Source organism: Oncorhynchus masou, chromosome 31 (genome assembly GCF_036934945.1).
Source record: "Oncorhynchus masou masou isolate Uvic2021 chromosome 31, UVic_Omas_1.1, whole genome shotgun sequence".
Taxonomy (NCBI): Eukaryota; Metazoa; Chordata; class Actinopteri; order Salmoniformes; family Salmonidae; genus Oncorhynchus; species Oncorhynchus masou.
In genome coordinates this window covers 80,814,314-80,826,758 of record NC_088242.1, presented here as the reverse complement: position 1 = coordinate 80,826,758, position 12,445 = coordinate 80,814,314, and positions in this window count along the sequence as shown.

The following is a 12,445-nucleotide window of genomic DNA, read 5'->3' as shown; positions in this document are numbered from 1 at the left end:
GAGTAAGGCCAGCTCTGGTTTCTTCTTTGTGTTAATTCTTGTAGCAGAGTGAGAGAGGGAGACAGGGAGAGAGAGAGAGACAGAGGAAGAGGGAGAAATGGGGAAAAAGGAAGAGAGGAAGAGATAAACAACAGAGAGAGAGAGAGAGAGAGAGAGAGAGAGAGAGAGAGAGAGAGAGAGAGAGAGAGAGAGAGAGAGTAGTGGGACTCAGTCTGGATCCAGAGCAGGGTTCTAATTCACAGTGACCAAAAGCCTGAGGAGAGGACAGGGGGAACTCTAAGGAGAGAGGAGGGAGACTCTGGGGCAATGAGCATAGCCTTGTTATTGACAGCAGACAGGCTTTCTGCCCAATGCCCACGAAATGAGATGGAAACTGAGCTGCAGTTCCTAACCCTCTGCCAAATGTATGACCACATTAGAGATACATACTGTATTTCCCACAGATCACACAGACCAACAAAGAAATTGAAAACCAATCAAACATTGATAAACTCCCAATTCTGTTAGGTGAAATATTGCAGTTGTGCAATCATAGCAGCAAGATTTGTGGCCCGTTGCCATAAGAAAAGGGCAACAAGTGGAGCACAAACAACATTGTAAATACCACCAATATTTATCTGTTTATTTATCTTCCCCTATTATTCATACTACAACTATTTGCACATTGATAAAACCTGGTACATAGCTGATAACATAACACTTGAAATGTCTGTCTTTTTTAAACCTTTTTTGAGTGCAATATTTACTGTTAAATTATCACTTTTGTTGATGTTGTTTTGTGTCTTCTCACTTTTGTTTATTGTTTATCTCACTTGCTTTCGCAATGTAAACACGTTTCCCATACCAATAAAGCCCCTTCGAATTGAACTGAAGGGAGACAAGGGGAACCTCCTACTGATTAGGAACAAGGGCAGAGGAGAGAAGTGCCAACCCAGGATATATTATAGTACAATGTGGTCATACTAAGTCATGTGATGGAAGGACCTCCATGAGTGAAAAAAATGTGTGTTGTGGCGGTGAAGGAGCGGTGAAGGAGCCACATTGCCAGGGTTGCTAGGTTACGGTTTGTCACATACCCAGACCTTGGTTGTGTCCGAATACCCATACTTGTGTCCTAAATAGTAGGCGTTTGAGTATGTTTAATAGTGTGCGGCATTTCAAAAATCTAGTATACTTTAAATTCCCAGATGTCAAACTAATTTCGGCTTTGACAACAGCTGATCAATTAGATATGGAGATGCGCTACCGAAATCAATGAATAGCAGGAAACAATGAAATCATGCATGACACATTCTCAGTATGCAAAAAGGTAATGTCTAATAGTGTGTGACATTTCTAAAATCAAGTATGATTTAAATGCCAGGATGTAATACTAATTTTGGCTCTTTTTTCCACAATGCATTGGAAAAGGTGGGCTGCGAGTGATAGGCCCAAGTTCTCTTCAAGTAGCCAACGCCAAAACTAGGCTTCTTAATTGGGATTATAAACTGGGTGGTTCGAGCCCTGAATGCTAATTGGCTAAAAGCTGTGGTATTTATGACTGTATACCACAGGTGTGACAAAACATTTATGTTTACTTACAGGCTCTAACCAATAGTGCAAAAAAGGTGTTAGGAGAACAATAGGTTAGTAAAGGAATAAAACAACAGTAAAAAGTCAGCCTATATACAGTAGCGATGCTATAAAAGTAGCGAGGCTACATACAGACAATGGTTAGTCAGGCTGATTGAGGTACTATGTACATGTAGATATGGTTAAAGTGACTATGCATATATGATGGACAGAGAGCAGCAGTAGCGTAAAATAGGGGTTGGCGGGTGGTGGGTGGCGGGTGGCGGGTGGCGGGACACAATGCAGATAGCCCGGTTAGCATATGTGCTGGTTGGTCGGCTGGTCGGCTGGTCGGTTGGCCCAATTGAGGTAGTATTTGGGGGAGGGGGTGGTACACAATGCAAATAGTCCGGGTAGCCATTCGGTTACTTGTTCAGGAGTCTTATGGCTTGGGGGAAAAAACTGTTGAGGAGCCTTTTTGTCCTAGACTTGGCACTCCGGTACCGCTTGCCATGCGGTAGTAGAGAGAACAGTCTATGACCGGGGTGGCTGGGGTCTTTGAAGTCAGATGATTACATACACCTTAGCCAAGTACATTTTAACTTAGTTTTTCACAATTCCTGACATTTAATCCTCGTAAATATCCCCTGTTTTAGGCCAGTTATGAAATAAAGTTTATTTGTCACGTGCGCTGAATACAACAGGTTACAATGAAAGGCTCTAACCAATAGGATCACCACTTTATGTGAAATGTCAGAATAATAGTAGAGAGAATTATTTCTTTCAGCTTTTATATCTTTCATCACATTCCCAGTTGGTCAGAAGTTAGTATTTGGTAGCATTGCCTTCAAATTGTTTAACTTGGGTCAAAAGTTTCGGGTAGCCTTCCACAAGCTTCTCACAATAAGTGGAGTGAATTTTGGCCCTTTCCTCCTGACAGAGCTGGTGTAACTGTCCATTTGAAAGACCCATTTGCGTCCAAGCTTTAACTTCCTGACTGATGTCTTGAGATGTTGCTTCAATATATCCACATAATTTTCCAACCTCATGAAGCCATCTATTTTGTGAAACGCGCCAGTCCCTCCCGCAGCAAAGCACCCCCACAACATGATGCTGCCACCCCTGTGCTTCACAGTTGGGATGATGTTCTTCGGCTTGGAAGCCTCCCCCTTTTTCCTCCAAACATAACGATGGTCATTATGGCCAAACAGTTCTATTTTTGTTTCATCAGACCAGAGGACATTTTTCCAAAAAGTACAATTTTTGTCCCCATGTGCAATTGCAAACTGTAGTCTGGCTTTTTTATGGTGGTTTTTGAGCAGTGTCTTCTTCCTTGCTGAGCAGCCTTTCAGGTTATGTCGATATAGGACTCGTTTTACTGTGGATATAGATACTTTTGTACTTGTTTCCTCCAGCATCTTCACAAGGTCCTTTGCTGTTGTTCTGGGATTGATTTGCACTTTTCGCACCAAAGTACATTCATCTTTAGGAGACAGAACCCGTCTCCTTCCTTAGCGATATGACGGCTGCGTGGTCCCATGGTGTTTATACTTGCGTACTATTGTTTGTACAGATGAACGTGGTACCTTCAGGCATTTGGAAATTGCTCCCAAGGATGAACCAGACTTGTGGAGGTCCACAATTTTTTTTTCTGAGGCCTTGGCTGATTTATTTTGATTTTCCCATGATGTCAAGCAAAGAGGCACTGAGTTTGAAGGTAGGCCTTGAAATACACAGGTACACCTCCAATTGACTCAGATTATGTCAATTATCCTATCAGAAGCTTCTAAAGCCATGACATATTTTTCTGGAATTTTCCAAGCTGTTTAAAGGCGAAGTCAACTTAGTGTATGTAAACTTCTGACCCACTGTAATTGTGATACAGTGCAATAATCTGTCAGTAAACAATTGTTGAAAAAATTACTTGTGTTGTGTACAAAGTACATGTCCTAACCGACTTGCCAAATTCTATAGTTTGTGAACAAGGAATTTGTGGAGTGGTTGAAAAAACATTTTTATTGACTCCAACTGAAGTGTATGTTAACTTCTGACTTCAACTGTATGTATCAAGCCTTAGCAGTCATTCTGATGTTGTTCCCAATGATCATTTCTTTAGTTTATTATGGTGCTGTCCAGCGGTTCTGAATTTGCAACGCACCAGACACGTTTTTCTGTGCAATAGCCTTTTGATTTGAAGAGTTGAAAAATGTTGGTGTGTGGTTTAACTAATAAATACACTGAGTGTACAAAATATTAGAAACACCTTCCTAATATTGAGTTGCAGCCCCTTTAGCCCTCAGAACGACTGGGCATGGCCTACAAGGTGTCGAAAGCAACATGGCCTACAAGGTGTCGAAAGCAACATGGCCTACAAGGTGTCGAAAGCAACATGGCCTACAAGGTGTCGAAAGCAACATGGCCTACAAGGTGTCGAAAGCAACATGGCCTACAAGGTGTCGAAAGCAACATGGACTACAAGGTGTCGAAAGCAACATGGCCTACAAGGTGTCGAAAGCAACATGGCCTACAAGGTGTCGAAAGCAACATGGACTACAAGGTGTCGAAAGCAACATGGCCTACAAGGTGTCGAAAGCAACATGGACTACAAGGTGTCGAAAGCAACATGGCCTACAAGGTGTCGAAAGCAACATGGACTACAAGGTGTCAAAAGCAACATGGACTACAAGGTGTCGAAAGCAACATGGACTACAAGGTGTCGAAAGCAACATGGAAGCAAAGGGATGCTGGCCCATGTTGACCCCAATGCTTCCATACAGTTGTGTCAAGTTGGCTGGATGTCCTTTTGATGTCCATTCTTGATACACCCAGGAAACTGTTGTGAAAAACCCAGCAGCGTTGCAGTTCTTGACCCACTCAAACCGGTGCACTTGGCACCTACTGCCATACCCCGTTCAAAGGCACTTAAATATTTTGTCTTGCCCATTCACCCTCTGAATAGCACACATACACAATACATGTCTCAATTTTCTCAAGGCTTTAAAATCCTTCTTTAACCCGTCTCCTCCCCTTCATCTACATTAATTGAAGTGGATTTAACAAGTGACATCAATAAGGGATCATAGCTTTCACCTGGATTCACCTGGTCAGTCTACTGTATGTCATGGAAAGATCTGTGTTCCTAATGTTTTGTACACCCCGTGTATGGAACCAAATGATCCGTTTCTGTCTCCAGTCCTTTTTAAATAGGATAGATGAGCTATATGCTCTACTACGGTGTGATAAATGTGATAGTCTGCCTATAACCAGCATGAGTCTTTTCAAAGATTGGAAATGAGCAATGGCCAGGCTGGTTAATGTGATGCATGTCTGTTGAATTTGGAAAAATCCACCTGCATTCGACCCCGCCCACCTACTCAGGCAGCCAAGAGCCGCTACTGTGTTGCGGCCTTGGCGTACTGCATTATTTTTACTAAGCAGTACTTGCTAAATAGAATGTAACAATGAGTAAATGGTGTGCAGTTTAAGTATGTAGTACGCAAGTATGGGTATTCGTACACGGCCCTTGTGATAGCAGTCATTTTCTGGCACCTCTCGCTCCATTTGAACAGAGCATGCAGAGCATGAAGAGTACATAGAGCAAGATAATGAAGGACCATGATACTCTACTCTCATGTATAGAGATACAGAATTTGACTCTTTGACCTTACATTGCTCTATGACCATGCTGGTTTGTTAGCGTATGAAATCAGGTGTTGTACAAACACATGTGATTTAAAGATACATTTACCAGACATATAACAGCTTTAACATACTGTATACATTGGCTATGTATCTAGGGAAATCAAGTCATGTCAGGCGATGTAGCAGGTCAATAGGCTGGATCAGAATTCCTTTATCTGATAATGTAAATGAGCCAACTGAATGGAAAGACTCATTTGTACAGAGAGTGAGCAACAGGGGATAGGACACCGTGTCAGAACCATAGAGGAGTCTGTATGAAGACTGTCTGGCCATATGAAGGACTTGGCAGAATACCACTGACAGACATTTAAGTTCCTCAACTATGTTTCCTGGTCTCTCTCTCTCTCTCTCTCTCTCTCTCTCTCTCTCTCTCTCTCTCTCTCTCTTGTTTATCATAATAATCTGAAAACCATTCTGTTGTCTTGTTTTGATAATGGCATTACTACGCTGTCATGCTACATACTGTACAAGCAGTACCTTAATGCAAAGGCACTTAGAAGTCTGTTAGGAAAACTTTACATTGCATTATCTTAGGTACTGATGTATTTGATATGTTTTTATATTAAAATGTGTTTTATTAGTGTGCTATCAAATGTTTATTGTTGTCACACTGTACAGACTCTTTTAATAACACACGCCTTGTTCTTGTTAGCAGAGCTTTATATGACTTATTGTAGTTGTCAAGGGTAGACATAGAGGGCAGTAGTGGCCTGCATAAATGTTACCTGTATTCGAACACTGACTGACCAAAAAGTACAAAGCATTTAGATCATCTACAACTCATAATCACCAAAGATAAATACAGAGAAAGCAGCCAAAGCTTTCTGACACAGTTGCCGGGGATTGAGAGGCAGCTCTCTGGTGCGTTGCAGTCCAGTAGTCACCGACACTGCATGATTGCAGGAGGTTGGCCTCTCATATTTCCCACTAAACCTCTGGCTCAGATCCCAAATGATCTGTCCATTGAAGCGAGTCACCCTCCCTCCCTGGCTGCCACCCTCACTACTCTGAGGGCACACGTTAGCCATAGAGAAGGCCGGGCAAATTGGTTAAAACATCTTGAAGGTCATACACACACAAGGCCTTTTAGTATATCATGTCAACCACGTAAAAAAGGGTCTAGAGAGACGATATTAACAACTACAGACAAGAAGTGATACAACAATAGCTTGTCCTACAAATATTTTTTAATGACAGTTGCCAGATCCCTTTGTTCCACCACAATGCTCCACTTCCTGAGGGTCAACTCCAGAAAAGTGCTTTGTAGTTCGTGGAGCTTGAATTTATAACCCCCATTGTGAGGGACAGATTTGTTTGGGGTCCATTTTTGGGGCTCGTAGTTAGTGATTAGGAGGACCTGACAGGATATAGACTCGGCCAGGGTAATCTATGGGAATCTAGGGGTGGCAGGTCAACAGCGACCCAGATCATTCAAAGGCTCTTCTGATTTTCTTAGGCAAGTCCTTGATGGTACGTGACCCCTGGCAGTGGTGCTTTTCTCCTCGGAGGGGGAGGTGAAAGGAGCCTGCGTGGCTCTTTGACATCCCAGCGGGGACCATGTAATCCAGGGGCTCGTCAATACTAATCCTGGTCTCCCCAGTTACAAAGACCCGGGACACATTTACCCAACACAACATTCCCCCACCATAGAGATGATGAGTTAGCAAGAGAGTAAAAAAAATGCATGCACGCACACCCACACGCAAATATCCCCCACCACACACATAGTCACAAACACACGCATGCACGCACACCCACACGCAAATATCCCCCACCACATACATAGTCACAAACACACGCATGCACGCACACCCACACGCAAATACCCCCCACCTAACACATAGTCACAAACACACGCATGCACGCACACTCACACGCAAATATCCCCCACCACACACATAGTCACAAACACACGCATGCACACACACCCACACGCAAATACCCCCCACCACACACATAGTCACAAACACACGCATGCACGCACACCCACACGCAAATATCCCCCACCACACACATAGTCACAAACACACGCATGCACGCACACCCACACGCAAATATCCCCCACCACACATAGTCACAAACACACGCATGCACACACACCCACACGCAAATATCCCCCACCACACACATAGTCACAAACACACGCATGCACACACACCCACACGCAAATATCCCCCACCACACACATAGTCACAAACACACGCATGCACGCACACCCACACGCAAATATCTTCCACCACACACATAGTCACAAACACACGCATGCACGCACACCCACACGCAAATATCCCCCACCACACACATAGTCACAAACACACGCACGCACACCCACACGCAAATATCCCCCACCACACACATAGTCACAAACACACGCACGCACACCCACACGCAAATATCCCCCACCACACACATAGTCACAAACACACGCATGCACGCACACCCACATGCAAATATCCCCCACCACACACATAGTCACAAACACACGCACGCACACCCACACGCAAATATCCCCCACCACACACATAGTCACAAACACACGCATGCACGCACACCCACACGCAAATATCCCCCACCACACACATAGTCACAAACACACGCATGCACACACACCCACACGCAAATATCCCCCACCACACACATAGTCACAAACACACGCATGCACACACACCCACACGCAAATATCCCCCACCACACACATAGTCACAAACACACGCATGCACGCACACCCACATGCAAATATCCCCCACCACACACATAGTCACAAACACACGCATGCACACACACCCACACGCAAATACCCCCCACCACACACATAGTCACAAACACACGCATGCACGCACACCCACACGCAAATATCCCCCACCACACACATAGTCACAAACACACGCATGCACACACATCCACACGCAAATACCCCCCACCACACACATAGTCACAAACACACGCATTCACACACACCCACACGCAAATATCCCCCACCACACACATAGTCACAAACACACGCATGCACACACACCCACACGCAAATATCCCCCACCACACACATAGTCACAAACACACGCATGCACACACACCCACACGCAAATATCCCCCACCACACACATAGTCACAAACACACGCATGCACACACACCCACACGCAAATACCCCCACCACACACATAGTCACAAACACACGCATGCACACACACCCACACGCAAATACCCCCACCACACACATAGTCACAAACACACGCATGCACACACACCCACACGCAAATACCCCCACCACACACATAGTCACAAACACACGCATGCACACACACCCACACGCAAATACCCCCACCACACACATAGTCACAAACACACGCATGCACACACACCCACACGCAAATACCCCCACCACACACATAGTCACAAACACACGCATGCACGCACACCCACACGCAAATATCCCCCATCACACACATAGTCACAAACACACGCATGCACACACACCCACACGCAAATACCCCCACCACACATAGTCACAAACACACGCATGCACACACACCCACACGCAAATACCCCCACCACACACATAGTCACAAACACACGCATGCACACACATCCACACGCAAATACCCCCCACCACACACATAGTCACAAACACACGCATGCACACACACCCACACGCAAATATCCCCCACCACACACATAGTCACAAACACACGCATGCACACACACCCACACGCAAATATCCCCCACCACACACATAGTCACAAACACACGCATGCACACACACCCACACGCAAATATCCCCCACCACACACATAGTCACAAACACACGCATGCACACACACCCACACGCAAATACCCCCCACCACACACATAGTCACAAACACACGCATGCACACACACCCACACGCAAATACCCCCCACCACACACATAGTCACAAACACACGCATGCACACACACCCACACGCAAATACCCCCACCACACACATAGTCACAAACACACGCATGCACACACACCCACACGCAAATACCCCCACCACACACATAGTCACAAACACACGCATGCACGCACACCCACACGCAAATATCCCCCATCACACACATAGTCACAAACACACGCATGCACACACACCCACACGCAAATACCCCCCACCACACACATAGTCACAAACACACGCATGCACGCACACCCACATGCAAATATCCCCCACCACACACATAGTCACAAACACACGCATGCAAATACCCCCCACCACACACATAGTCACAAACACACGCATGCACACACACCCACATGCAAATACCCCCCACCACACACATAGTCACAAACACACGCATGCACACACACCCACACGTATTTAGTGAGGTCATGTTTGACTCAGGTTATGTAGATGCTTTCTTCTCCAGGTGGGCTTGGAAACCTACCTTCCCATCTCAAAAGTCAACCTCCCTCCCTTACAATAACTTGTTTTCTTGCATTCTAAACGTCTAGCTAAATTGCTCTCCATAATTTTTTATCTTACTATTTTGTTGGTATTACCCTTTCAGCTATTGTTCCTGCGGTTTTCATTCTTTTCATTGTCACCTCAATTGTAGCATTTTGAAAGGAGATGGTTACCTATCTTTCCTTGAGTAAATATCCCAGGGAGAATTGGACTGGTTTACCCTCCATTAGCTTATAGGGCTCTGACTGAGACTTCAAAGCTGCAGGTTCAAGCCCCTCAGTCTTAGGAACATGATGGGCTCACATATTACAAAGGAGAGACACAGGTGGTTTATTCTTCAAACAATAAAACAATGTACCGTATTATTGGTTCTTCCTCACTTTCCCTTGGAAACCTGTCAGAACCTGTAAATGGATTTAGTTTGGCTAATGGTCTCTTTCCACACCTTGAGAATGAAGGTAGAATGAATTGGTTGAACAATATCCCATGGTTTTTCCCATGGATATGCTTTCTATTTTTCAAAAAAATGATTCCAATCATCCATAACTGAGTTTTCTGAACCAACATAAAATATTGTGTTGAAACATCATTGAGTTCATAGAGTTCGTCATAGAGTTGTGTTGTGTCCATCTGGTGCACTAATGTGGGTAGGAGGGAAAGGATTTAGGAACACATCTATTTACTGTACCTTACTATACAGCACACATACTGCACACATACTGTATAATCACCATACAGCACACATACTGTATAATTTCTCTGTCAAATGGCCTTGTCTTGTGTATTATTCAGGTTTAAAAGATACTTGACACAGATGTAGAGAAGTGACGTGTCAACCACAGCATGGGGCATGGCTCTTGAGTTTCTATGTACCACGGAAGAGATTATGACGCTAAACCAGCCGTGTCCGAGTGTTTACATCCTGGCTGATTCCAAACACCAAAGCCTTCTCTTGCGTATCGTTAATGCTTATCGTTAACGCCGGCCGCCCAAAGTCTCGTCAGCACCACGTTGCTGAGTCGACCTAATCCCAACCAACGCTGATCCTTCTCCATACAAAACACTCTCTTAATGGGCACATTTGTGGTGGAGGGGAAATCAGTATAGACTGGAATATAATGGTGGTCTTATGATGATATGGAGGATTTAACACACCTCTACGTCTATGGATTAATCTACACAATGGTGGCCAGCATGGTTGTGGTCCATGTGGTAGTACAGTACAGTATGCACATTAATCTTCTTGGGTTTCGGGTTTCCTGGACCCAGATTAAGCCTACTCATGTCCAACGGGGATTCTCCATTGAGCATTCTTTTGTCCAAGTATAGGCTTAATCAGGGTCCCGGAAAACGGCGCCCTTATGTGCTTTTTCACCCCCAATTTGTTAATAGCAGGAGACTTTTGTTGTCTGACATGGGGGGATTCTTCACAGTCTGATATGTAAAATCACCCTTGCACAATCTTCATAAAAGTTTAGATTTCTAATCCAGCCATGCTTTCCTGTACCTGAACCCCATGCTGTCTCCAGAGAAAGGGTAGTGTCTTTCAATAGGCCAACAGTCAATCAGATGTTCACATTTGCATCTTTGGAAAACATAGCACATAAAGAAAGGCTTGTAGTTGAGCAAACCAAGGGACCCATTTTCCACAGCCTGGCTATCATCTCAAAGCCAGAGGTGTTTTGGAGCAAGGTGTTTTTGACTGCTGTGGTGCTGCTTTGAACTGTTCTTCTGCCCATTTATCCATTCTGTAAAGTTGTGGTATAATTCCTCTTATAGTAGAGAAATGAACCGAAACCCAATACTTTACAAGAAGGATGTTTAAAATACCCAGAGCATGCTGCTAAATTATCAGTGTGGATGCTTTTAACTTCAATAAACATCTTTGTCATGGAAGTGCTGTAATTGACGAGTAGATGAAAAGCACAGCCAGCAGTGGTACCAGAAGTGTCAGCCAGGCCAGTATAGAGACAGAGCTGCAGTAGGACTGCTGGGAACATACCTGTGTTCAGGAGATAATCGGCCTTAGAATATCATCACTGTAGCTGAATGAGGTGCAAGTCCTCCTGTAGATGTGTTATGAGAAACCTCTGGGAGGACTAAAGATAGGTTAAAGTTGTCATAGGTGAGTCAGAATGTCTCCAAAAAATCCTATTCATTAGAGTTAATCTGTGCTACGTCTGTGTGTCTCAGTTCCTGTCATTCCCGTAAAGAAGCAGTCAACCGGAGATTCACCTCCATTATCTTTTATGCTCATCACGTGATGTTTAGACAACATAACTACCATGGTCTGTGTTTTACCATTTCCCAGAAGTTGAGAGGTTGTTACACACGTGGTCACAAGAATGTAAATGGTGCCATTCACAACCACTTCAAAGTGTGGGTTAGTGTAAGTTATGGTCAGTGGGCCAATTTCCTCAGAGAGTAGACTGGAGATGAATCGCATTGAATGGCCTGTCGTGCTCTAGCCCCTCCAGTCAGTCTTTCAGCCCCTTAGCTCTTCTGCTCTGTCTGAGGCAGTGGACACACCCTGTCTGTCATTGCTCCTGGCTGTGAGAGTGTGCAGATCCATGGCTAGCTCTGGGCATAAAGCTGTCGCTTTAGGCCCCAGATCCCCCCCAAAACAAATATATATGTTTTTTAGAAACTCAGTCAGGGTTTTAACTTATTGTTGAGAGTTAGAATAGTAGAATACACAAGGTGCAAGTTTGGTAGTGCATCATGCATTTTCTCTAATGTCAGTCACTGACAGTCACTCAATTATCCATGTCA